Consider the following 27,765-nt stretch of genomic DNA (forward strand, 5'->3'; position numbering starts at 1 on the left):
ATTATTTCCCTCAAAGAATTCTGGGTCCTGCAGTTTACCCCTCGCAAAGTTACAACTCCCAGCAACCCTTTTAACAAACAAAGTGCTTTGAATGTGTTTTAAGGGTACAGTGTGCACACAGCCTATGTGGCAATATAACAACAATGCCTGCTTGACACAGTATTGTGAGAGCAGCAAAAGAGTTGCTCATGGCACTAGTATCTGTGAGCATAAGCGATAGCTTGTGCACAGACTCACATGCAGATACAAATGGAGTAAGTTTTCATGTGATTGCTCTCTGCGTTTTTTGCTCTTCTGTGTCACACCTTTTTGCAAACTTGGTGCAGCAGACATACAGAGAAGTTTCAACAACAAAAAAATCACATCTACTCATTGAGGGGACCATTTGCACATCAACAGTCACAAAGGCATCATAAGCTCTTCACAAGATTTGCACACTTGCCCAGTGATTTAATAGCAGAAACCATGTGGGAATGTTCAATGCTTCAAGTGAGCAACAAACACATAGGACAAGCTGGAAAAGCCCTGCAGCTGTTCCTTGAACCAAGTATTGTAATTATTGATATTGTTCCTGTATAACGTGAACTTTGATTCCTTTCAAATATTTCCAGAGAACACGGTGTAAATTCTACCTATATATTTTATTGTGCCCTATTACCTTTCTGTGGTTGACTTGAAGCTGTGAAAATTATTTTTGAAAGTCTGTATTTTTACCTCTTGCCAGTTTTCTTTCATATTTTCTCCCCCAAAGGCTAAGCTAATTGCTGCACGAATTCATGTGGAAAAACAAATTACTTTGATGCAAGCATGAACAAACCCCACACTAACTTTCATGTGTTCAGAGTAGTTCAAGCTGCAATTTATATTTATATAACAATGCAATCAACACAGATCATGGATGTACTTAGACTTTTCCAGAATCTGAAATGGTGGAACACTTTATTTTACATGCTGTAAATCCCTGGTTCAAATATGAGGCACAATCCCACACTAGGAAGGACAGAAATCAGTTATTGAAGTGCCAGTCACTATGTAGTCAAATTGTGATAGCAGTTTTCTATGTCTTCCATTTTAAACTGAGGCCCTTGGTTTTTCTTAGCCAGAGATGTTACTTTAATTTCTGTTTACAGCCCTAGAATCCTGGTTTCATTAACAATCCCATCTATTTCAGAGGTTGTGTCCACATTCCTTTGCTCCAAAAGCTTAGCTTGGAGAGGCCTACTCCACTGTAAGACGATGTTTCAGTTTTTGCTAACAGAGCTGTCATTTCAATCCTAAACTCTTGAAAACTCAGACTTCCAGACTTTAGGTGACAGGGAAGACTCCTCTTTGTTGCCCTATTTCAGATGCTGGAATTGCTTCTTTAGTCCAAAAATATGTATCCATGGTCCATTCTTTTTTGCAAAAATGTGCTGTGACATGCGCCGTGTGGGTGCTTCTTTTCAGCAGCTGCTGAACTAGTTAGTTTAGTGGTGTTCTGGTTGGAACTATGGAAGTGAGATGCAGGCCTAAGCTGCCATGTTCCCTGGGTGACCCCCCCCTCCCCACACTTTTCAGCCAATTGATACATAAAGATATTCTGATGCTTGGCTATGGACATATTTAATTTCAATATATTTAAATTTATGAACAAATGCAACAAACAGCAGCAGTTCAGTGAAAGCAGTTCTTGAAGTACAAATATATATATATATTTAATTTTAATGTTTTCTGGATCCAAATGGGCAGGGAGCTATTTATGTCCCCAAACTGCAGAACAGTCGCCTTTCTTGTGAATATAGAGCTGCCATCCTCAGTGGTGGTGTGTCCTGTGAGGAAAAGCTGTGTCTGAAATCTCAGTGAGCGGAATACTTGGATTTGAGATCACTTTTCAAAATGGGACACACCACCATGCTCCCATTCTGAAGAGATAAAAAAATCATGTTGTGGGATAGAGGTGTGGCCTGCTCTTTCCTTGTGGCTGCAGCCATGATGAAGTTGTGATGGTCTGTGGTTTCTTGTTGCCATGGTTTCTGAAATAATAATGTTGCACTGAGCTGTTATATTTAGGGCCCTGTGTGCGGCTTATCATTGGGGAAATATCAGAAACATGATTTGCCTGGAGGAATAGAAGCAAGGCCCTTTTCCAGTGGGAAGTTATTTATGAAGAATTTATCTGAGAGAAAAACAGGATTTATGACCATCTATATGATAGTATAGGAAGGCGTGTTGAGAATTGACTTTTGCACGTTCCCTCAGAAAATAAACACACGTTTCCTTTCTCAGGAAGCATCAAATTCTCCCAGAGTTAATTTCTTCTGCCACCCCCCCATCTCCCTCAGATCCATAGCTGTCAACGTTTCCCCTTTTCTAAGGGAAATTCCCTTATTCCGAATAGGATTCCTCGCAAGAAAAGGGAAAAGTTGACAGCTATTCTCAGATCATGTGACTCCAAATGTCTTTGCTGTCTCACTCCTGATAACCAGGAGCCATTTTGTCCTAGCTCACAAGGAATAATGAAAAATCTGCCTTCTGAAGAGCAAGGCTGCTCTTCTTTTCCTTCAGACACCAGAGACAGGCTCTAGTAAAACTGATAACACCAGTCTTAGTCCAGAGTCACCAGACGAGAGCCAAATTGACCTGGTTATTCTTCACTTCAGTGATGTTTATGAGGTGGAGTCTAGGAAAGAGGAACATATAGGAGGTGCTTCTAAGTATAAATAGATAGGTCCTTTCAACATGAGAAATGTGGGTTGAGGAAAGGGGGAGGGATTCTTTATGAGACAGATTAGGGCATCTGCTCCTCCCTTCCCTCAGATTCTTAGAAGGCATTCCTTTTGCTGTATCTTTGGCGCCATTTTCATCCAGGAAACTTACTTGTTTATTGTGTTACAGGCCATGCTTTTTTCAGATGAAGTTTTAAAAGGGGCTTACTTTAAATAAACAAACAAATTAACAACAATAACATACGATGTAAAAATGATGCTGCAAATGAAAAACACCACCACACATGCAATAAAAACAGCAGACTCAGGAGGCAGTCCTGTGCGTCACAGGTGACTAATCCCTAGCCCAGGGGTCTGATGTGACAAGCAAGTCTTTCTGCCTCCCCCAGACCCCTCCAAATTTGCTGGTGGTGGCGGCAACAAAGAAAATGTAATGTAGACATGAGGTTGGTGTGACCGGAGAGGTTTAAATGATTCCACCTAGTATAAAAAACAGGGGCAGAAACTGCTTCCTCCTCAGTAATCAGACTGATAGTTTGATGGGTAGGGAGGGTGTTTTTCAGTGCTGTTAGACACAAAATACAGAGGAGTAAAATATTTGTGCATAAAATTGATAATACACAGTTTGAAATGAAACATTTTAGGAGTTATGTGTTCATTAAGCAGTTAAATGACAGGCAATGTCAGGGTGAGCATGTACACAAATTATATAAGGGTAGAATACTTAAAATGTCCAAACCACAGTAAAACACCCCCCCCTTTTTTTTTGCTCCAATGGCTTCTTCTTCACCTTCATCTTTGGGCAGGTAATGCTTTGCCGTGACCTTGTAAACACAAAGTACTCCTGTTTTTGCACTAGTTAGTTACTGTACTAAGATGGATTCATAAATGTGTTCGAGTATGAGAGAAACAGCCACTGATACAGGGTACAAGCAAGGTGTAAAGCACACTTTGTGTTTGCTCTGCTTTTATTTATTTTTACTGTAGAGTTGGAAAAACTGCTTAAAAACAACAACACTGAATAGCAACTCTCCTCAGTTGATCTCCACAGATGAAATGAGAAGGGGTTGTGTGCCAAGGGTGAATGCGGCTCTCAAGCCAAATAACGTTAGCCACTTGCTATACATACCTACCTGGGGGGATGCCCCATTCAAATCAGTTGGACTTACTTGTAAGTAGACATGTATAGGCTTGCACCCTTTGTCATAAAATGCCTTCTGGTATTAAAAAAACATCTTCAAATGCTGTCTCAAAATGGAATAAGTGGGAGCCTGTCAGTCTTGGCATAACCAACCAACCATGGAGATGTGGGTGAAAATAAGTATTGGTTGGTGCCAGAGCTTAATTTTAGCTGGGGCTCACTATAGCTTAGCCTCAGCACAGTGTCAGGACTCAGCATGATGATATGGGAAGGAAGAACAGATGATTTGAGCATGAGTAGAATGTCTTTTGTTCGCCTCTAAGTATTCACAACCAACCCCAACATATCTAGGATTTGGGGAAGGGGGTGAGGGAAGAGGGTGAGGCACAGTCAGGCCTGGGATGACCCACACTGACTACCCCTGAACTAAAGTTTGGATTCTTCTATTTGCTTGTCATATTGTCTATGGAAAATGCAGCATTGCCTCCATTCCAAGCCTCTTACTGTGAACGTTCTTTTTTCCCCCTGTCCCCACTTTATGGCAAGGAAAGAGACAAACATAAACTCTGAGAGCAAGGAACAGCATGCTTGATTTGAGCTATATGAATACCCTCCAACTATGCAGAGCGAGCGAGAATGATAGGCCCCAAGAGGCCCACTTACCCTGTCTTCCAAAGAGCACTAAGCTACTATAACTCACAGCACCAGTAGATGTTGTCTAGGAATAAGTTATTTGGAAATTCCTTGTTCCACCCAGCATTCTCCCTATTCTTTTAGCCCTGTGTTATGTGCATATTCATGTCAGACTTTTTATGTACTGCTACTGTTTTAGGACAGCATGTATTGCTCATATGCAAATGAGCCTGAACCAACAAAAGTCAGACCAAAACTAATAGAACATTGCAAGGAATCACAGATGACAGCCATTGGGTAAAATGGGAACTAGGTGTATTAAAATTGCCTTTACAATATGTGTGTGTGTGTATTTGCGGTGCCATAGGTTTGGAACCAGACCTGCAGTTCTGGGAATGGAAGGTGGGTAGGCAATTTTCATTGATTCATCCTGTTCCCTTAATTCCCCCAGCACTACTTCCCATGCTGTTTTGGAGGATTGCCCAACCCCTTAGAGCAAATTGAGAGCAGGGGCACAAGGGACTGCACGGAGAAGGAGAAATCAGCAAAAATCACCCCACCTCTTTTCACTTGCAGGAGCATCCGGTTCAGTGAGATCTGCTCGGCACAATTTATAATTTATAATGTTTTGTTATCCGTTTCCATTTACCAAGAGTATTTGCCTTGTTACTTGCCTCTGTATATGCCTGACAAGAAGTAAACCTTTTAAAGACATAATTTTGTGTTTTAGAATCCTAGAATTATAATATTTTATTATTATATGGGGTGTAATCATAGAATTGTAAAGTTGGAAGGGATCAGTACCATGCTGTAACCAACTGAGCTAAAACTTCTATGATATTTAAATATGTACACTGACAATTCAAAAAGTATTAGAGATCAACCTTATGAGAGAAAATAATTAAATCTAAAACTATTACTTATTTCTGTGGAATATTTGTTGACCACCCAATCAACAAATTCCTGTGGACAGCTCACGTAGAGTTCAAAAAATCTGCAGTGCGTGTGTGGCTTCCATGTCCAAGAAAACAGTCAACTGCCTGTCATGGATGGGGTTGTACTTCACTGAAAGATACAGGTACATAGTTTGGGGGCTCTTCTGGATCCAACTCTTGCATTGTTGGCCCAGATAACCTCAGCAGCTAGAAGCACCTTTTACCCTCTGCAACTGGTGTGACAGCTATGGCCATTCCTGAACTGGGAGAGCTTGGCCACAGTAGTTCAGACATTACTGACTTCAATATCAGATGCACTGTAGTTGAGGCTCAGGGGCGGAGTAATGTGGGTGTGGTCTGCCCCGGGTGTGTCGTGCGGAACTCAACTCTTCATCGCAAGGCATGCGATCTCTGCAAAAAAGCTCAACAACTCTGGCTCCCCATTTTTTGCAGACAAAAATTAATAAATTTTAAAAATTCAATGTGTGGCTGGGTGACAAGAAATTTTCCACACCGGGTACCGCCTGATCTTGCTAGCTACGCCACTGTTGAGGCTTCCCTTGTACTTGATCAGAAAGCTACAGTTAGTGCAGAATGACACTCTGTTCAGAGATTTGCACTGGTTGCCCAGTTGCTACCAGGCCAAGTTCAAAGTGTTTACTTGTGGGATTGTGTTACCCTATGTTCGATCTGTGGAACTGGCACTGTTCTGCACGTGTAATAAATCAATCTTTTAGCGTAGCAGCACCTACACTTTAGAACTTCCTGCCTATTGATCAGGTAGCTGCCTCTGCTGTACTCTTTAGCGCCTACTTGAAACATCTTTTTAAGGCAAACCTATCCAGACATGCAGAAGATGCATGTGTTTTATTTCTTTTTAGCTTTTGTTGATTTTAATCAACAATTTATTTAATAGTGATTCAATCTTTTAAAATACTCATTTATGTTTTGTATTTTTGTAAACTTAGCAGGTTTTTTTTAAATCAATTAAGTGGTATATACATTTTGTTAAATAAAATAAGTAAATTCAGACATTATATTAAAACATTAATGGATACATTTTAAACAATAAAAATCGATCATTTAGTTACCTGCTAAAAACAAGCACAAGCAGTGTAACAGCATTTAAAGTCCAGAAGAATCTGTTTCAAGGGAAAGAAACTTTGTTTGTAAATACCTATAGTTCTATAAGCTTATAAAATTTAGCAGGATTCTAGTAATATAATCTAGTGCACAATGATGAACATGTAAATTAATTGTGCTCAGTGAGCTTTAAGTTTGTATAACTGCTGGATCGACGCCTACAAATGTGTCTTAAAGTTAAGAGGGCAGTGGGCAGAATTTGAGTAAATTTCCTCCTGCTGTGATGAATAAATTACACAAGAATGTAACAGCTTGCTAGCAAATATTATTGGACTCAATTAAGTGATACATCTACTGTAGCTAAAGTACTTCTCCATCTGTGTTGCCCAGCTATCACCCACATGAGTTGTGGGCTATAGACTCAAGTAGCAAAGAAAAAGGAGTATACTGAATTGGAATGTTATTCAAATACACTACAAAGTACACTACTAAGTACATAGGAAAGAAATATATCTCTTAGCACCACCACTAAACTTTATTTATGCATTGTTTCATACCCAAAGTTCTCAAGTAGCTTTACATAGTAAGCAAGTAAATTTTAAAATGTACCAACAATAATAACAACTAAAAGTGGTCACACTAAACATCTTCCAAGTACGCACTTCCTTCCATAAAATTACCATAAGTAATCAGCATAAAATTGCAGGCAGCTGAAAATAATTCAGTGAGTTAGCTATAATGTAGAGTAGTCCACTTTGTAAGATGCAACAGCCATGATCTAGAACGCTACGCCGAATGGCACTTTAGTCATATACCCATGTAAAGTGCATTGTACTAGTCAACTATTGAGAATAGTGAATAAAATATGAGTGCTCCTGTCATAAGAAAAAATGATATTTATTTATTTAATCAGTTATAATGGCCCCAGGGTGTGGTCTGAAGAAACATGGATCGCTACCACCTTGCATCCGGGTGGAGACCGGGTATGCTGCCTTGGGTTTCATGAAGGAAGGAAGATAAAATATATATGTAAGAAAATAAATAAACAGCTTGTAAAAGGAACCTTGCTGCCAACTGAGTAGTCAGAAGAAAAGCTGAATCTGAGGCCATGACTAGCTGTGCAGCTTCTCAACCATTGGAGGGAACATCTTTTAATCATTTGCAAATTCACTTCCTTAGGATTCCAGAGAGCCATAAGTACCATCACTACTAACAAGTTTGGATTAATTTGTTTAATCTTATTCATCTGAGAACTGTCTCAGAACTAAAACTTAAACATTTTTTTGTAGGTGTGATTGAAAAAAAAGAACAGAAGTGTCATGTCAGACACTGTAAAATATCTTTGTGTGTATATATATAAAATTATAAATTGCTTAATAATAATAAAAACTGAGCAGTGCACATACAATAGTACAAAATACAACAATACACAGATAAAATTGTAAACAAGTATATATAACTAAATTATGTGTCTGCATAGGCCTGCTGAAATACTAAATGTTGCAAGGGTGCCTGTGTAATATTAATCAGCAGGAAGTGTGCGTGCAGTAATCCAGTTTTCAAGTTACCAATACCAGAACTCATGTACTCAAGCTATCCTGATCAAGGAATGGCTGCCACTGTCAACCTGGTAAAAAGGCACTCCTAGCCACCAAGACCACCTGGGCCTCCAGTGGATACAGGAGCACCTACTAGACTGCATACCTCTTCCTCTAGGGCAGGCTATTGGCCAGTTTCTCAGATGCAGGGACCACTAACCCACAGAACCTCTGGATGAGCTTGCAACCTCTGGATGCAAGCTCAATTTATTTCCCAGCATCCAGGCCACCACTGCATCCAGGCACTGGTCCAGGGCCTGCACAGCATCTCCTGGTTCATATATTATGGAGTCATCAACATACTGGACTTTTATAAATGGACTTTTTACAGTTCTGGGAATCAAGACACAATGATGAATCAAGATGGTTCTTTTCATAAATATTGGATCAGTTTTGCATACTTAGGAATAATTTATGATGACATTCATTCTGTTTATGATCTCTGATGATATATAGGAAGTTCCCACTCTTGAACAGTTCCCCACCGTACTGAATTTTTTTTGTCCATATCTATTTCTATCAATTTTAATAAAAACAATATAATACTGAAAGTATTATATTGAAAATTGGCAACTGTGAAAACAGGATGCTGGGAAAGTGTAAGGCACATTCATATATTGTTCATATATTGTTCAAAATTCACATTTTGTTCATATATTGTTTTTTATATTTTGTTCATATATTGTATTTTAAAAGCACCAGATAAAAACTAAGAACATGTTTACAGGTTTGCTACAGCTATCAAAAAGTTCAGTTTACTGAATCCACTTCTAATATTTAGTGAGGACTGTTTAAATCCATCAGCCTTAAGTGCAATAACAAAAGGAAAACATGGTTCCAATTTTAAATGCATTTGGAGAACACTTTGCACTGTTTGGTAAGTACTGTACTACTTTTCATTTTGGAAAGCTATGTCATTCCTAGGCCTCGTTCAGATATAACATGGATAAGGCTAAGGGTGGATGATATTGTCAATCTTGGTTTAAGCAAGATTATCAGTGTGGGTTTGCTCCTTACTTCAGCAATGAAATCTGCAGCATATCAGAACTACCACTTTTAATATATGCATGCATAAAAACTGGGTAATAGGCACTATCTTTGAGGAGGCTCCTCTCTTTCTCTCATAAAGCAGGAAAATTATTTGAATATTGTCCCTGGTCCAACGCATGCAGATATCATTTACAAACAAAAAAATTCTTTCCCCTCATAACTAATGTTTATCATATGCATATTTAATCAACAAAGCATCATCTCACTAATTAGTTAAGATAATTAGATGCAAGCCCTACTATATACAGTGACCCTATCTAACTTCTAGCATTGAAAAATATTTTTTGTTCCACATCCTGGATTGTTCCTGTTAGCCCTAAGCATCTCCCTTGTGTGATTGAAGGAGAAGAGTGCATCCCTCCCTCATATCACTGTGGCCATAAGTTGGAGGGATAAGTGGGAAGCCTCTTCTACATATGTAGGCTCCTACTAGTTTTGGAACCCTGAACTCCCATTGTTCCAAGCCACAGAGGGAGCCTACATGAACTCCCTACTATTCTCCAACACATGTATCACATCCACACCATACATTGAAAGTGCATGACTGCTCCCCAAAGAATCCTCGGAACTAGTTTGTTAAGGGTACTGAGAGTTGTAGTTGTCTGACGGGTAAGCTGCTATTCTCAGAACTTTTGAGGGAAAGCCGTGCACTTTAAATGTTCAGTGCAGATATGACTGGCTGTGGAATGGCAACAGTGACACAAGGAAGGGGGCCAAATCAAGGAATGCGCCCTATTCCTCACCCTTGCACATGGAGGGAGAAGGCTGCCTGAATTCTCCTATATATTCCCAGACTGATATATTCACATATGGTGCTTTGGAATTTGCTGCAGATTTTGCTTCCAATGAACTGCTTCAACCTTTTTCTTCTTGTAGAATCTTTTAAAGGAAGTTCTCTGCCCAATTGATGTTCATTTAGATGGTTATGTCAAAACTGTTAGAAGAATGGAGAGCAATTCATTTCTATACTGCTTTATATTTTTTTTTAAAGAAACCCTCAAAGCATGCATACAATCTAAGTTACAGCATGTAATAAAAATTACAAAATATCAAAACAAAACACTACGGATGAAGATCTCATATAAAAGACACATTTAAAGCAGAATAATTAATGGGAAAATAAACATAAGTCAGATAAAATTCCAATGTAATACTACAATAAATTCCACAAAACAGCATCATTAGTAACTAAACCTAATAATTGAATTATTAACACAGTAACCTTTCCCAAATACATCTCTTGCTTTAAAAAAAAGAAAGCTGGAGGCCAGACTCCAAGACTATGGCAAATAGCCTGCTATCTCAAATTTTCAAAATCTAGTAATAAAGTTAGAAAGGCAAAGGTATCCAGTGGTGGCTTTACACTAGTGAAAAACATTACTGTTTATTCAAGGCATGATACTTTATTTTCACCAATCCCACCCCCATGTAGCCTCCTGTGCCCTGACTTAAACATTTTCCCACTGAAATACTGTACCAGCATCACTACTGTTTAAATAAAACAACATTAATTGTTTATCTGTTCAGTTTCACAAAACAGTGTTGCAGTTTTGGTTGGTGATTTCATTTTGATTTTTATAGGAACACTTCACTCAAATCGAATACAGCCAGCAGGAGATTTTACAATGCATGACCTTTTGAATATTCTTCCCTTTATTGATGCCCTTCTCGTCATCAGAGTGACAGGCAAACAACTGCTGGAAGCTCTTGAAAATGGAGTTTATAGATACCCAGCTCTTGATGGAAGGTATGAAGGTATTTTTTTAAGTGCCTCTTCCTCCGACTCCTGAACTCCTCTGAAAATGGATTTTTAATGCTGTAACAGTCAGCATTTATCAATTTCCATCTTGCATGCAAATTATACTATTCTTACTGTCTGAATTTATGTCACACTAAACTATGGTTTAGTGCTATGCACATTAGCTGGAATGAGCTGAAGTGAAGGCCTGGATTTGCATGCTTCCCCTTCCCTCCTCCTTTGTTGCCAGGAGAAGGACTTTGCCAGCATTTAGTTTCACTTTCACAGAATCTTGGCATCTAATGTAGGAATGAGAGAGAAACTGGATCCTATTTGCATTTAAAGGTGAACCTATCAAGTTTACTTTCTGAAACAATTGAAATACACCCATCTTTTGAAATGTGAGCTTCTGAGAATTTTGTGATGTAGTTCCCCAATCAAGTACAGTTGTGATGTTTGGCTTCCAAAAATGTTCAAAAACTGGAACACTCACTTCCGGTTTTTGATTGTTTGGGAGCTGGAACGTCTGACTCCCAAGGCGTTCGGGAGCTGAGGTACGACTGTAAGGTGTATAAAAGTGCATACACTGCAGTAAACTGTGCATAAGAATGCATAAATTCATGAGAAAAACATACTGTAATGTATTATATTAAGGAAAATTGCTTTGCACAAATTTGTATATTAGGCATATAAAATGTATACATTAGGAGAAATTAATATTTAAAAATGTTTTTCAAACTGATACAGAAATGTGGAGAATTGAACTTAAGAATTGAAAAATGAGAATCTTGACAGATTTGTCCATCCGTATATGTGATTGCATATGAACCAACTCTTGAATCAAAAGTATCAACAGTTTGGGGAGGAGGGACATAGGTCAGTGGTAGAGCATATGCTTTGCCTACAATAATGAGAGTTAAAAACCTCCTCGTGGAGATGAGAATGCCAGAAGCTGCCTAAACATTATGTTTTGCACCTACCGTATGTGGCAAACCACTTTTTTATGGAAGACAAATAGCCAGTTGCACTTTAACGCAAAAGAGAGTGAGACAAGGCTTTGCTGTGCCTCTCAGCTAGCAATTGGAGCACAACTCCCATGCCAGCTCTGTATGAAGCCGATGCAGATTTGTTCTGAAACCCAGTGCAGCTGTGTGCAAAGTTCTTTCAGTCCCACACTTGCTTTAATTGGCTCCTGCCTGTGTACATTCCAAACATCTGTGCTCTGTGCTGTATTTCATGTTTGGAAACTAGAGTGTCTTGCTAAATTTCATAGGTCAAGGCAGGCTTCTTGGATAGTGCACTAGGGGTAGCTGAAATTAGAGGAAGGCTAGAGAAGGAGCTCACAGAGGTGGAGCAGGAACTGTTATCTGCATGGCATTATTAATCAATGTGTGTTAAATGTTAGCACATGGAGGAATAGATTGTATTGATTTTGAAAGAGGGCTGAAATGTGGAGAATATTAATGAGTGAGTTTATTCATCATAATATAAAATATAAACTGTTTTTATTAACATTTAGGTTTCCTCAAGTAGCAGGAATAGAATTTGGATTTGATCCAAATGCAGAACCAGGGCATTTTAAAAGATTCTGTAAAAATTCAAGGACGGTATTTAAAGCAAAATCAGATCTATCAACTTGCTGTTAAGGAATACTTAGCTAATGTAAGCACATCTTTTAATATGCTATTTTGAAGTATAGTGATGCTTATTCCATTTGACAAAACTATTTCTTATGACCATACCACGTTGGAAGGAAATAACAACTGGTGGACAAGCGAGGCAATGGAAGACATTTATGGTAGGAATTACAAAAGCTTATTACCTGAAAATTGTGAAGGTGACATCAATGACAATCTTTCATGAGTGGTTTAAGTAATAGTCTGACCTGGGATAAGGTAGCGTCCTATCCAGGACTTTATAGTGAAATGCAAGTTTTAGCTAATATAATATGTGTACAATTTGGTACATGTTTAAATATTCCACATTCTTCAACCATTTCTATTTTCACTTACATTTTGTATCACATCATAGTCTTCATCATTTATAAAAATGTAAGAAAGCACACACCTGCTAATCTAGCTGATTATCATTGTTATCAATAAGAATTGTTAATGTTTATTAGACTCAACTGGTTATTGACCAAAATAAATAAATACTCTACTCTGTTTATTAGACTTGTTAGTTGCCTGTTACCTGAAAGCCTCCAAGCAAATTACAAGACATTTGAAAACATTAATAAGAATACATCATGCCTGTGGTTCCCATTTTTTTCATCCTGCAGACCACTTAAAAATTTCTGAGGGTCATGGCAGACCACTTAATGCAACTTTAATGCACTGTGCCAGGTGCTGTATTATTTTTAATTGTATTTTTTCAGACGTGTGGACCACCTGATGAACCTCGTGGACCACGGTTAGGGAACTCTTGCATTATACCATTGAAATGAAACACCACCCATAGCAGCCATAGGAAGCTTTGGCAGGTAAGTTGCTGTTGCAGCAGAGAGGTTGGCACAATGCAAACACACTTGCAGGACCACTGGATTCGCCTCACAGTTGTGTTTGCACTGCACTGACATCCCCGCCCCTTTCCCCATTTCTCCAAGTAAGCAACAGCAACTGACCAGCAGCTCTACCTCATCTGACAAGATACTTCTGGATGTATCTCCACATCTGCCCATCTCTGGTGTGGAGGGATGGAGGTGACACTGTGCAGGGGGTGGTGAGAGTGGGAAGGCAAGTCACATGTAGTGCCAAGCAGGAAGCGCTGCCTTATTTGCCAGGGTGACACCCCTCTTCCCTGCCTTCATTCACAGGTACAAATGAGTTGGTGGGAAGGCAGCCCTGTCTCTATGGTGGCAGGGATGCCTCCCTACATTCTTGTGAGAATGGACACAACTGCAGAAAGGAGCAGAAAACAGAGTCTGTGCAACTTGGACACCATTTGTTCTAAATTAATATTTCAACGTTTCACAAACTGACTTTTTATTTATGTAGAATTTTATTTTTAATATTGAATACACAATTGAAAGCAATAATTGTGTAACATAATTTAAGATGAAAACAACAGAAAATTGAAAACTATAACCTAATAAAGATTCTTGTCCAAAGCCAGCTCATGCACTTTATTCAAGGAAGCAGACTTCCCCATTTATATCCCCATCTGTTTGGGGAAGCATGCGCCCAACTGGGTGCAGGATGCTCAGTTTCCCACTTTGATTTAACAGATGAGGCTATGCACACAGCCCTTTCAAAGACATTAAAATGCTTCCACCCAGGGGTCAGGTGTACCACAGATGCTGCAAAGTACCCTTTTCATGACGGTCTCTCCACATTTGCCTTATGGTGTCATATATACACCATATTCTAATTGAAGCTAAAGGAAATGTTGGAGTTAAATTTAACAAATATACTAAACAAACCTGGTAAATATCACATATGAATATTTAAATTTGGAATCTGCACTCAAAGAGCATTGCTCTATGAGTAATGCCAAACTGAATGTTTGCATTGGATATATTTGAGTCTTCAGCATTCTTAGTTTGTCAGTAAATCTTCATATAATCATCCTTTATTATGCTCATTGTGCATATAATCAAATGCACATTTAAAATATGTACTTAGATGCCTGTATCTGAAAGAGTATGTATACTTGGGAACAAGTTTAATGTCTGTGATTTTTAGGGAAAGGATAGCTACATGAAGTTTCAGAATTGCTCCAGGTTATTTGATACAGAAACTGCGCAGAGACTTTCCACAGTAGTTATTAATCACTTTTACTCCATCAAGATTGTACGAGAAATCAAGCAATGCTTCTCTGGTCACCGAATGAGTTTAATTACAAAATCCACACTCTCTTCATTAATACGTAAATAGATAATGGCATGTTACAAATAAGTAAGTAATTTTGCCCAAAGGAATGTTGTCCTAAAATAAACCATTGTGTATTCCTCCATAAATGCCGTGCTAATTATTTTCTCTACTGGAAATATGTTGGGTTACCTAGCTAAAAGAAAAGAAGTTTATGTCAGGTTGTTTCTCCTTTTAAGTCGTATGACAGGGTTGAAAGCTGGTCATCTGACAACCCAGGAAGGAAATCCCTCCTTTCCAACTTCCTAATCCTGCTCTCTGTCAGGATGCGAGGTGGTGATGGCTGGTGCCCAGTGAGCTTGGTAAGATGAAAGGCAAGGAGACCAATAGAGGGTGGAGCTGGAACCAATGACAAGCAGAGTCAACTAATTCTGCTTTTTGTCCCCCATCCTCCATGCTAAGTTCTAAAAGGCATTACTGAGACCAAGCAGGAGAAATCTGATAGATAGGGCCACCCCCTTGGATTGGTTATAAGAAAGAAGGCAGGCAGGTGGGGGCTGGCTGAGGGCAGATGGAGGCAGTGCCCCATTTGCCCTGATGAAGTAGCTTCCACTGATGTTGGTGGGAGGACTCAACTCTTCATTAGCTCTGATGTTCCTTGGGTTGCTTAGTTATAGGTGGATCTTTGTGGGATTACAGAGTCCCCTCAGCCTGATGGACCTTCCCTAGGTACTTATAGTAGGTGGCTCATCCAAGTATTTCTTCCCCAGTCCAGCCGTCTCACCCACTGCTGCCTTGCCAAGCTTACTGTTCTCTTCAGCTCTGTAGCCACCTGCTGCTTTTGCTGCCCAGAGACTTATGTAAGAAATGGAACACAGGCTGCAACATTTGTACACCTACAATGAGAAGCCTTCCACTTCCAGTCCAGCTTTGTTTCCCTCTTAGAGGGCTGGTTAAGGTTCAGAGCCTCCAGAAGGTGGATAGCTGACATTGTGCTAGGAAATTAGTCTTAGTGGAATTTTGCTACCTTTGTTGTTACCAGAATTAATGCAATTGCTATGACTAATGAAGTATGGACTATTAATTGTTCTGTGTCACAGTGAATTAGAAATGCACATTTCAAATCTAGACTTCTTGTTATTTGGCATCACATCCTCATGCAGGCAGCATTGATACATCTGGGACTATTGCCAGTGTTTCCTCTCTCTTACACTTAGTTCTTTTTCAATGAAGGCATAGTTTCCTTTAAAAAGTAAATAAGTTACAAAAAAACTTCCACCACTGAGTCAATCGTATGGGGCAGGAAGGGATTTGAGCTGATCTAATTTGAGTTTATTAAAACCATAAAAAGCTCAGTTCACACTGCTATTTCTCCAAGTGATGCTGAGTAGTCTTTATCTGCATTGGGATAGAAATTGTATTTATATATCTTCTTATTGCTGATGTTTTTATTGTTGATAGCTTTGGGGTGTTTCATGGGAAGTGATTCATAAATGAACAAAAAGGTAAGCCAGCCTTTGAACCCAGCACTACAAAGAGCCAGTCATCAATGTAATGTAATGTAATGTAATGTAATGTAATGTAATGTAATGTATCCTGAATGACAGTGGGAACTAAGCTGTAATGGGTGCAGCCTCAGCAATACTGTACTTGTGAACTTGACAGCTGGAAAAATTGCTACAAATTCTTGCTACACACTGTCCAAATTTCCAAAAGTAATGAATAGATACGTAATGGAAGATTCACAGAAAGTAATGTCTTGTGTGAACTGCCCTGGTGGCATCACCCACATAATTCAATATGCCATCTTCAGACAGCCAGAAGGGAGCAAAGAGCACAAACACAGTTAGTTGTTGGCTGTTCACTTAGTTGTTTCTGGGTGATGCTTGTCTGCAAAAGCTACCCTTGCTGTTGTGTGGGCTGCTCATCATTCCTCCGGTTCATCCACTTTAAAAGCATTTTGGATTGTGAGGACAAGCTGGCTTTAAACCATCCTCATTGACTTAAACTATCAAAGTCTTAACGCAAGAATGTATACTCTTGTGATTTATCTCTCAAAAACTTTTAATTTGATAAAAAGCTAGAGAATTGGCCCAAGTATGCTGCCTGCAATGATGTCAAACTAATTTGTAACCTGCAATCCAGAAAGGACTGGGGAAGTGATATAATATATAAAGAAAATAAGGGAAGAGCAGTTTAAGGACCAAGAACTTCATGTTTCATTTTTTAAAAGCCAACCCTTTGCACTAATACAATACATTTCTTTCTCTCTCTCATAAACAACAACAACAGCAACAGCAACAACAACAACAACAACAACAACAACAACAACAACAACAACAACAACTGTGGAACAGATTTGCTAGACTTCTCCTAAACCTAAGGGTCAAACTACATATAGTGTGAGACATTCTGCTGATTTAAAAAAAAAAGTATTTTTTTAAGAAAGCAGTTTGGGGGAGGTCACTGGGGGAAAGTGTTTTAATGCTTTCCCCATGTTCTTTTTTCCAACTGAAATGGATCTCCACCAAAGCTGCTCCATGGGGCAAAACATAGTTACTATATGGGTATCTTCAAAGGATAATCTGAATCGCTGCTCTGGAGCAAAAGAAACTGATGAAAAAAACTAAGGACAGAATCATGTATTGTGTGCTATGATGAAATATAACATTTCTGTAGCAAATGAAAAATGGCACAAGCTCACTGGAAGGTCCCAGGCTTAATCTGCAGGATGTCCAAGTAGGGCTGTAGAGCTGTTGCCAGTCAGTGTAGACAATACTGAGCTTAGAATAATAGAATTGCAGAGTTGGAAGGGACCCCAAGGGTCATCTGGCCCAACCCCCTGCAATGCAGGGATATTTTGCCCAACGTGGGGCTGGAACCCAAGATGGACCAATAACCTGACTCAGTATAAAGCAGCTTCCCATGTTTCTCTGAGTAAACTAAAAATAACTTGTCACCATGGGTTCATCGTCAGTGGTTCTAACTGGTTTATATGCATTCTTTGGCTGAACTGATTTGTAGACCACAACTGAAGTATCCCTGAAAGTGTTGTTAAAACGGAAAGATTTTAAGCATAAGAGTACAAGACAGGTCTTAATAAGCCAGTGACTAATATCTCATTATTTAATTTCAAGCCTTTGAAACACAAACAGAGGAAAAAGAAGCGATAATTGCTGTGCCGGGTGTAGAAGGAAGGACCTGCCACATTTCAAAGAACATGAAGGAACACTTGCGACAGCTTTGAATAGTTTCCATGCATTTTCTCCACTTCCTAGCAATGATTGTGAGAAATCAGATTCGGATTTGGATAACCATCTCATGCCAAGTCAGATCGTTGGGGAAATGGTACCTTAGTGGTGTAAAGAGAAACTGCATTGATATTATTTGTGTTAGAATGTTTTGATTCTGGTTTTCATTTTATTTTACATGTTCTCTTCAGATTCTTTGCAATCTCATTATCCTCCTTTAGTGCATCTTCAACTCCCTTGCCATTCAAGGCTCCAACTGCCTCTCTAACCAGTCTCCTGTTATTAGCATATTTAAAGATTATTAATTTTATGGCCTTAAATATTTTAGCAATGTGCTCCTCAAATTCTTTTTAGTATCCTTTGCTGTCATCTTGCATTTATTTTATCTAGCGTTTCATTTTAATTTTTGTCTGAAAACATTAATTGATCCTTAATCACAGGCTATAACCTGAGCAAAGATATTTACTGCTAGTGGCAGTGTTAAAAAACGTCTAATTGGGGGAAAGGGGGTCCTGTTATGTTCTCATTTACAAAACCAATAAAGGATATTTTTAAGTGTGCAGTTCTCTGGACACACACACACACACACACTTATTTCCAGTAAACAAACAAATGCTGTGGTTTAGTTTGCCCAGTGAAATTACCTCCTTATTTAAGCATGGTTAAATATGTTCCAGATGTCACCGATTTCAACATACTTACTATAGTTTTTAATGTTTTAATTGATCAGTTAACTGACTAAACTGGTCAATCTCTATTTGGAGAAAAGACCAGACAACCCATTTCAAAATTAAACTAATGTACAGCTCATGAAAATATTACTATGCTACTCTATGCTGGTTAAAGCCACTGAAATGAAAAACCATTTTTATGCGCTTCAAATTCATTTGAAAATCTTTACACAAAAAGAAGTAGAAAGGTCAGCAAAAAGCTTTCCTTCAAAATTCTGCACAACTGGAAGTCAGATAGCTCTGTAAGCCTGATTATAAAAACAGCTCTGAGCAGCCTATATTCAAACTGCTTGGATAGTCTAAAAACGGGTATACTGTATTATCCCAAGTTGTATTCACAATGGGACAGCTCAACATACGTAAAATCAGTCAGAGATATGTAGAGCGTTCTTGTGAGGGTTCTGCACTTATTTTCAAATCATTTCCTTTGCCATTTTTGTGGGTGCCATTTTTGTAGCCAAAATGACAACACCTATGCATAAGAGGGAATTATTATCAGGCTTGGGGAAACCCTGAGGTTTGCGGAAGCATATCAAATCATTTAGAGAGGGAAAAGTGGAAGGATCCTCAAAACAACCCAATGGGGACTGAGTCTACTCAATAGTGATAATAAACTGACTGGCTGTTGCTGAATAAAATGCAACTTGGTAGAATTGCTAAGAACCTCTATGGATGCCTACATCATCATTGTCGTCATCATCATTTCTATTTTCTTATTTATAGGCCACATCTGCAGATGATATGCATTTAAAAGCAAGAACATGTAACATAACAAAGCAGTAGTAAGGCAGGAATAACCAGCTGCACAAATATAAGATGGGGGGCACCTGGCTTCCCAACAGTACATGTGAAAAGGATATAAGAGTCTTAGTAGACCACAAGCTTAACATGAGTCAACAGTGTGATGCAGCAGCAAAAAAACCCCTAACGCTATTCTAGGCTGCTTCAACAGAAGTATAGTGTTCAGATCAAAGGAAGTGATAGCATTGCCCTATTCTGCTATTCTGCTTTGGAATACTATTCCCACCTCAAATACTGTGTCCAGTTCTGGGTGCCATAATTTAAGAAGGATATTAACAAGCTGGAAAATGTGCAGAGGAGAGTGACTAAGATGATCAAGAGTCTGGAAACTAAGGACTTGGGTATGTTGGGTATGTTTAGCCCAGAGGAGACTGAGAGGCAGGGCTGGTCCAAGACATTTTGGCTGGTCCAAGACAAAATGGTGCCACCCTCAGACAGGGAAGAAGGGATGCATGAAGATCTACAGTAGAATCAAGAGGGTGAGTGAAGATCTACATCAGGAACAAGGGAAGGGATTCAGATCAACCTTACCCAACAGTTGAAGGGGGAATTAAAGGCTGTCATGGGGGGTGGAAAGGGGCCCAGCCAGATCCTTTGCCCTCGTGGATCCTGCTGCCTGAAGCAGTCGCCTCACCTTGCCTCAAAGGTCAGCTAGCCCTGCTGAGAGGCGATAAGATAGCCATGTTCAAATATCTGAGGGGTTGTCACATGGAAGGCAGAGAACAAGCTTGTTTTATGCAGCTGCACATAGGAGGACCTGTCACAATGGACAGGAGATTCTAACTAAACATTAGGAAGATTTGGAGCCCAATTTTCCCCAATTTACTGGATTATTCCCATATCAGGTAAACCATAATTTTCAGGGGGGAAACATCAAGGCTGGTGTTGTTTGAGGGGAGTGTCATGTGGAGTACACAAATGAAATGGGAATGAAAACAGCTGTAAACACTCAGTAAACTGGTGTGGACAAGGCCTCAGTGTGAGGTGAGTGTGAAACATACAAACTGTGTGCATTATGAGCTATGCTGAACACAGTGTTGGCATTAGATGTAAACTTTGGGAGCTTTTCTGTGTGCGGCAGAGGAATATAAAAATACCAATATATTAAAAAAAAACTTGTCATATTGGCTCAGCTTGCCTGGGCCAAACAGTTTTGTAGACTGAAAATAGGAGGGATAAACGTCCCCCCCTTCCTATTTACATGTAGGCTGTGAGTCAAACAAACATTATTTAAAGGTAGCTAGATTGTCTTAAAAGCTGAGATTCCCATAGCATTATTATTGAAGGCAGGGTGAGATAATAAAAGGTATTTAAAGCTCTATTATTTTCATTTCCTCATTTAATGAACACTGTAATGTAATAGACTATTATGTCAGAAAACTAAACCCCTTTCTTTTCTAGAATTAATTAGTGCCAAATATAGCTCTGTTGACTCTTAAGTCCCATTAATTCCAGTCCATGTTCTCACATGAATATGTTTTTATGAGACAGCAAGCATATTTTTATATGTTTGTACACCAGTTTGTCCTTTGGTCACACTTGGTTTCCAGCGTGATAGCCTTCCTGTCCTATGGTAATGCACTGTAGCCGAAGTCATGTGTGACAAGAACTATGGTGTGGTAAAACGGGAAGCCCTGATCCCCTCACAGTGTTGACATATGTTGGTATAATTCTTATTATTTTAATTTATTACCCTTCTTTCACACTGAGATCCCAAGATGGGTTACAACAATTTAAAACATTAAAAACAGTTTTAAAAACTTACAAAAAAGAGAGAAACATTAGATGCCTCTTAATGGCAGCCAATAATGTGTGCCAATGTATTGCTCTGCTTTCCTTTGGACCACATCTGCAAGCCGAAGGGGTGTGTGTGTCTTGTCGTCTGGACAGCCCAGGGCATTCATGCACACCACTCAGGCTTGAACCTTGGGGAGGTTACTTCGGTGCTGCTAATGCAGCAGTTTCACTTCACCCCTTATCTCTCAAGACAGATGGATGTCAACAACAACAACAAAATGCAATCACAAAACATAAAGTGGGTCCTTGGGGATGGAGTCATCAAGAGTGCCCCTCCACTGATCTTAGCACCCAAGACAGTCTATGGGGAAGGAAGCGGTCTTTCAGATATTTGGGGTCTTTGTTGTTTAGGGCTTTAAACACTAATGCAAGTACTTTGAATTGGGCCTAGAATGCAACCCCCAATAGAAAATTAGGTGGTTTTTGAAGCCTCTTCCTCCTCCTCCTCCTCCTCCTCCTCCTCCTCCTCCTAATTCCCTACCTTTTCACCAAGGATCTCACATAATTCTTCCCCTCTCAGTAGGTTAGGTTCAGGGACAGTGACTGGGCCAAAGTTTCTTGGTAAGCTTTGTGGTTGAGTTGGGCTTTGAACCCTGGTTTCCCAGGTCCTAGTCCAACACTCTAACCACTGAAAAATAAATCCATCCTACTTTCTTCTCAAATAACTGCTAGTATGCCCTGTTAAAGCCCAAACTACCGTACTTTGGATCCTGTTACTTAAAGAACCCCTCACTCTCATATTCACCATCTGGTGCTTTCAGATCCCCTTTTCTGAATGCATCTTCCTTTCAGAGGTGAGATAAAACAACTTTTGAGAAGTTTTTTTTTTTAATCTGGTACCGCACTCATGGAACAGTTTCCCCAGTGAGGTTCACCTGGTGTCATTATGTTTAGATTTATAAGTGCAGTACTTTCCATCAGGGGAAGTATGCTTTATACCGTATATCAGAAGTATGGAAAACAGTGCTTTAGTGAGGCACTCCTGAGCCACTCCAGAACACTCTTCCCACCCCCACCCCCACCAGACAAGGACCAACAAGAATAGCCCATCTTTCCATAGCAATACCACTGCATTAGACTTTTTTCATTATATAAATCACATTTCTTTGAAGGTTGTGCACCCCACCTTTCCATTAATGTATATCAATAAACATCTCTCATACCAGACTAAAATCTTACTGGCCCATCCTTACTGGCCCATCCTAAATTCAGTGGCCCATCCTTGTGGGTCCTCTTCTGGGTTGTTTTTTTTTTTTTTACAGCACACCATCTTGCTCTGACATAAATGCATCTTTCCCTACCTCTACCTATCCATGAGGTTCTTATCTGTCCTCCTTTCTCCCCATTGCTGCCTCCAAAATAGGTGAGGTTATCCCTTTGTCTGTGCTCTGAATTCACCATGCTTTGAAACTTGCATATTCGTGCAGTTACACTGCTATTATGGTGACATTGGGATCGTATTGCAGCCAGATATGCTAGATCAATTTTCAAACTAAAGCTCTTCAAGCTGTTTTAGGTTTTCATGCAGGGAACACAGACCAATACTTTTACAATAAGTGAAGAGTGGTGTCTATTGCTTCCAAGTACATAGGGAATTAAAGCAGAGACATAAAATTGAATTGCAAATAATATTCCAATTTAATTGTTCCAAATAGAAGAAGAAGAAGAAGAGTTTGGATTTGATATCCCGCCTTTCACTCCCTTTAAGGAGTCTCAAAGCGGCTAACATTCTCCTTTCCCTTCCTCCCCCACAACAAACACTCTGTGAGGTGAGTGGGGCTGAGAGACTTCAGAGAAGTGTGACTAGCCCAAGGTCACACAGCAGCTGCATGTGGAGGAGCAGAGATGCGAACCCGGTTCCTCAGATTACGAGACTACCGCTCTTAACCACTACACCACACTGGCTAATATTTAAAATGGGTGCCAAATATATATCAGATGCTACTGTAAGCCCCATAATAAACATGATAGGTGGAACTATGTATCCCAGAATAATATAATGGCTCATAGAAATAAAACAGGTTACAGAAGGATTACTTTGAGTAGACAGCCATCAGGAAGCCAACACAGCAGCTTCACCTGTTTGTTTAGCACAGCTGTGGGGAACCTTTGACCTCCTAATGTTGCTCACCCGTCTCAGAAAGCATAGTGAATGGTCAGGAATGATGGCAGCTTAGTTCAGCAACATATGGAGGGCCAATGGCTCCCTATGCCTGGTTTAGCAGAACAGGATGGAGCCCAAACATTTCAACAAGTTTTACTTATAAGGAGGCAACGAGTTAAAGAGGAAAAAAACCCCACTCTCTACATTAATTTCCATCTGTATTCCCAAGGTTTTGGGCTTTCCCCAAATTGGACCTTGCATTCCCACTTATTCAGTAAAGTAAATTTGAATTCCAGAGTCCTTCATTTCCATTAACTAATGAATTTGTTACATTTGCCATGATTACAGATCTGTTCCTATGGGTTCCTGAACCAGCAAAACAGTCAGTATTGATTTAGTGGTGCCTGGATCCAGTCCTGTTCTGGAAGCTAGGGCTGGTAAGGAGGAGACATTCATAATATGTCCCATTTGCTTAATGCCATTGCCTACACAGACAGAAGTTTCCTTTGAAATATGCTCTCGCTATGGCTTTCTGAAAAGAACTTTCTCTAAGTGTTCAACAGCTGCCAAGAATGACAGTTCCATTTGGTATCAACGGCAACCATAGTCTTCAACAACTTCAATATTTTCAAGGCCTGAAGGACAATTCCAGGTCCAACCTTTAGGGCTAGATGAGATTTTAACAGTGCAATCCTATACACAGTATTGTTAAATATGGCTTATTCTCAGTTATGTAGGCGCTGAAAGCCTAAATCTCAACAGGAAGTGATTTGACCATGACAAGGGCCTGATGTCAATTATCTCCACTTTCAGATCACCCTTGTCCTTGTAGTTACAGAGCACATATATGGAGCACAACAAGCTGACAGATCATATAGAGTGCTGGAGGTTTTAATTCCTTTTCCCCACACATATCTTCTGACCAGCCTTACTTTATATTTGAATGGGCCAAACACATGTTTAACATGTACTGGCCATGACTCCTGGGGGACTTCATCTGAGGAAGAGGAATGGATCTTTACCAAGACCTCCAGTGCCACCAGGGAGCTTGAAGAGCCCAATGCCATAGTTAAACAGTCTCACCAAGTCCCAAAGACACTTCGCCTGGACCCCTTGATCATCATCAGCACCTGGACCCAGACTCTCCTTCTACATCCTCACCCCCCAGGAGCTGATATGACATCAAGCTCAGAAGATCAGATGGCAGAGGAGTGCTTTGAGGGCCATCAGTGGGTTCCCCTACCAGGGGTCTACTTCAGAGGAGTGAGAAACTAGAGAAGGTTCAGGTGTGCATTGAGAGCCAGCAGATGATCAGGAAGAAAGAAAGAGAGAGAGAGAGAGGAGCTGATTGCAAGGATATAAATCTCTCAGCCTTTCTTAGGCCTTTGCTGGGATAACATTGCTCAATTGAATATTAATAGGATATGACAACGGACTTCTGTTCCAGGGTTTGAAAGGCTAATGAAAGACACAAATACATTTACCATGTACATCCAGTTTGGTCCTTAATGAGCATAGGCTTCTGAACTTTCTCCGTAACTGATGCACCTGTTTCCTTTTATGACTACCACACTGAGCAGTGTATCAGGCTCTGATTTTGACCTATATGAAGAGGAGCTGAACAGATAACCCAGATGAACCAGCAATACCAGAGGTTCATCTGGTATATCAACCCAGACTTCAACATCAGTTGAGTCCTCCATAGACACCATGTCTTGGACTTGCAACCCCATCTGAGAATCTAGTCCTTGGCATATGAGTACCTCCAACCCTGGGAACTTCATGCTTGCCCATCAGTGCAGGTAACAAAGAAAGAAATTGACAGAGAGAAGGTGGAGTGCTAGCCTCCCATATGGATAGTCATCCATATGGATATATAAGCTTAAACTTCTGATGCGCAGTAGTAACTAAAAGGTAATATGAGGATTGACTTGTCCTAAATATTATGTTATATGGCGCTGGTGTACCAGATTATTAAGTACACAAGAAATGCCAGATTACTTATATCTTATAGTTTTGAATAGATTTGGATATAATGTTTATTAATATTTATTTTTTAAAGCACCATAATTACATTCTTACAAATGATTTTACATTTTCAAATCTTTTTGTTTTAGAGAATGGCATTTTAAAAAATCAGCCAGGTCAAGAAAAACAATTACTTTATTATTTCTTCAGAACTACCCCCCTTTTTTTGTTAAAGCTCCAAAGTACAAAACACATTTTGGCTGAAAATGTACTTCACATTCTTCATTATGGTGAGCCAGGAACAACTGAGTCATAGACTTATGACAAATAAGCACCAAACAACCTAAATCCTTTGGTGAGGGGAACTGCATGTCAGATCTATGAATAAAACCTTGAAGTTTATATTTTCATTCTTAAACAGCCCCACAGTATTGCTATATTGAACATACAGTGATAAAAGACATCCATAGTTCTATAATGGATTGCATAGAAGAAGCAACAGCTGCCTAGCTTTAGCACAGCTGCAGCATCAGGTGTTCCCCAGGCTTTCAGCTGGTCTGTATTTTGCCTTTGAGATAATGCAGATTAAGCTTTTCTGGCCCAAGCTAAATACAAAAGAGGGAGCCAAAAAAGATTGTATAAAAGAGTTAATGAATTAAAATGGAAATCTTTACAGATTGACTGTACAAAGTATGTCAGAAATGGGGCACAGACAGAAGGAAGCTGCCAGGTATAGATTTAAAGGATGGCTGGTTACCTGGGACTACAAGTGAAGAATGGTATGCAGCCTGGCGTGGCCCAGTCCCAGGGCCATTGCATCATGGCACGACTCACGTGGTTGCCTTGTAAGGTGTGAAAGCCCATTTGAATGGACCAATCAGAGTGATGAAGGAGCGTGGCTATGGCAACAGACCTAGCTCCATTCAAGTCCGCCCATATAAGTTGTAGCAGAAGTTGGCTGCTCATATATTGTTGGATCCCTCACCCTCCCAGCCTGTTTCTGAATGGTTCTGCCCAAAGGAGGGTGGGTGAGGCAGAGTGTGGACCTTTCCATGGAATACTCAATTGCTGTATTTGGGGCCAGGGATGATATTTTCCATAGACAAACTGGCTGGTTGGCAGGCTTTTGCCTACCTCATAGCAATTGTCACAACTTCGGGTGGATAAGGCATTGGGTTGCATCTTTAGCCTATTGGCTAAAGGAGATCTGGGAAGGGGTGTCTCTGGGAGTCCACACGGGGGAAGATGGGGCATAGCACCCTTCCAAGTGGCGGCCCTGAAGGGTTCACCCCAATTTAATGTACATAATAGACAGACTTGCTATTCAAGGTCAACCAAACCTCTGATCAACCAGCTGGTGAGCTGCTAGATACCTGATGCATTTCCAATGCCTTCACTTAAGCCTACTTGTATCTGTAATCAATAAAGTTGTGGTTTCAACCCCAAACTGATGTTATGAGTCTCATTTCTACCTTGGGCAGCCCCGGACCAGGGCTGCACGCTTCCTGTGCTTGGCCCCGCAAGGGCAAAACCCTGTTATTTTGAGAAATTTGCTCAGTGAGTTGCTGCTAATCTGTGATAGTGTTTTCTCAGATGAATCCTTGTAGTTTCCCAGTGATATTTGTGATTGGGCTATAAAAAACAGTGTATAGTATTGGCAGACTAAGATGCTGTGAACTTGAGAGTATGGGCTGACTTGCGTGTAAACCATGGTCCACCGCAAAGTGCATGAGCTAGAACAAGCCTGAGCTCAGCACTTCTGTGCAGCTTGGAGAAAAAATGTTTGCAGTACAGTATTTAATTTCGCTTTCTATGAATTTTGGTAAGAAGCATAGATCATAGTCTAAAATAAACTCTGGTCATTTTCTAAACAATCTAGCTTCAAACCATAGATTATGAAGCTGGCTTATTTAATTAAGAAGCTATCTAAAATGATAAATATCTATTTTTTTGCTCTGAATATTTCTCACCTTTCTTGTCTGTAAATATAACAGTGTTTGTCCTCTCCAAGCACGATTCTGTTGGTGCTGACCTTTAAAGCCCTAAACGGCCTCGGTCCTGTATACCTGAAGGAGCGTCTCCACCCCCATCGTTCAGCCCGGACACTGAGATCCAGCGCCGAGGGCCTTCTGGCAGTTCCCTCATTGCGAGAAGTGAGGTTACAGGGAACCAGACAGAGGGCCTTCTCGGTAGTGGTGCCCGCCCTGTGGAACGCCCTCCCATCAGATGTCAAAGAGATAAATAATTACCTGACATTCAGAAGACATCTGTTCAGGGAAATTTTTAATATGTAACGCTGTACTGTTTTTAACACTGATTGGGAGCCGCCCAGAGTGGCTGGGGAAACTCAGCCAGATAGGCGGGGTATAAATAATAAATTATTATTATTATTATTATTATTATTATTATTATTATTCTTAT

General features: G+C 39.9%; 1 long non-coding RNA gene across 1 annotated transcript; it reads left to right on the top strand.

Moving 5' to 3' along the window:
• The first annotated feature begins 2,711 nt into the window (after positions 1 to 2,711).
• On the top strand, positions 2,712 to 16,439 carry LOC114606611 (uncharacterized). Its single transcript, XR_003708916.2, has 2 exons — positions 2,712 to 3,151; positions 4,931 to 16,439. It is a non-coding gene; the product is annotated as an uncharacterized LOC114606611 (long non-coding RNA).
• The last annotated feature ends 11,326 nt before the right edge of the window (positions 16,440 to 27,765 follow it).

This window comes from Podarcis muralis, chromosome 11, assembly GCF_964188315.1.
Source record: "Podarcis muralis chromosome 11, rPodMur119.hap1.1, whole genome shotgun sequence".
Lineage (NCBI taxonomy): Eukaryota > Metazoa > Chordata > Lepidosauria > Squamata > Lacertidae > Podarcis > Podarcis muralis.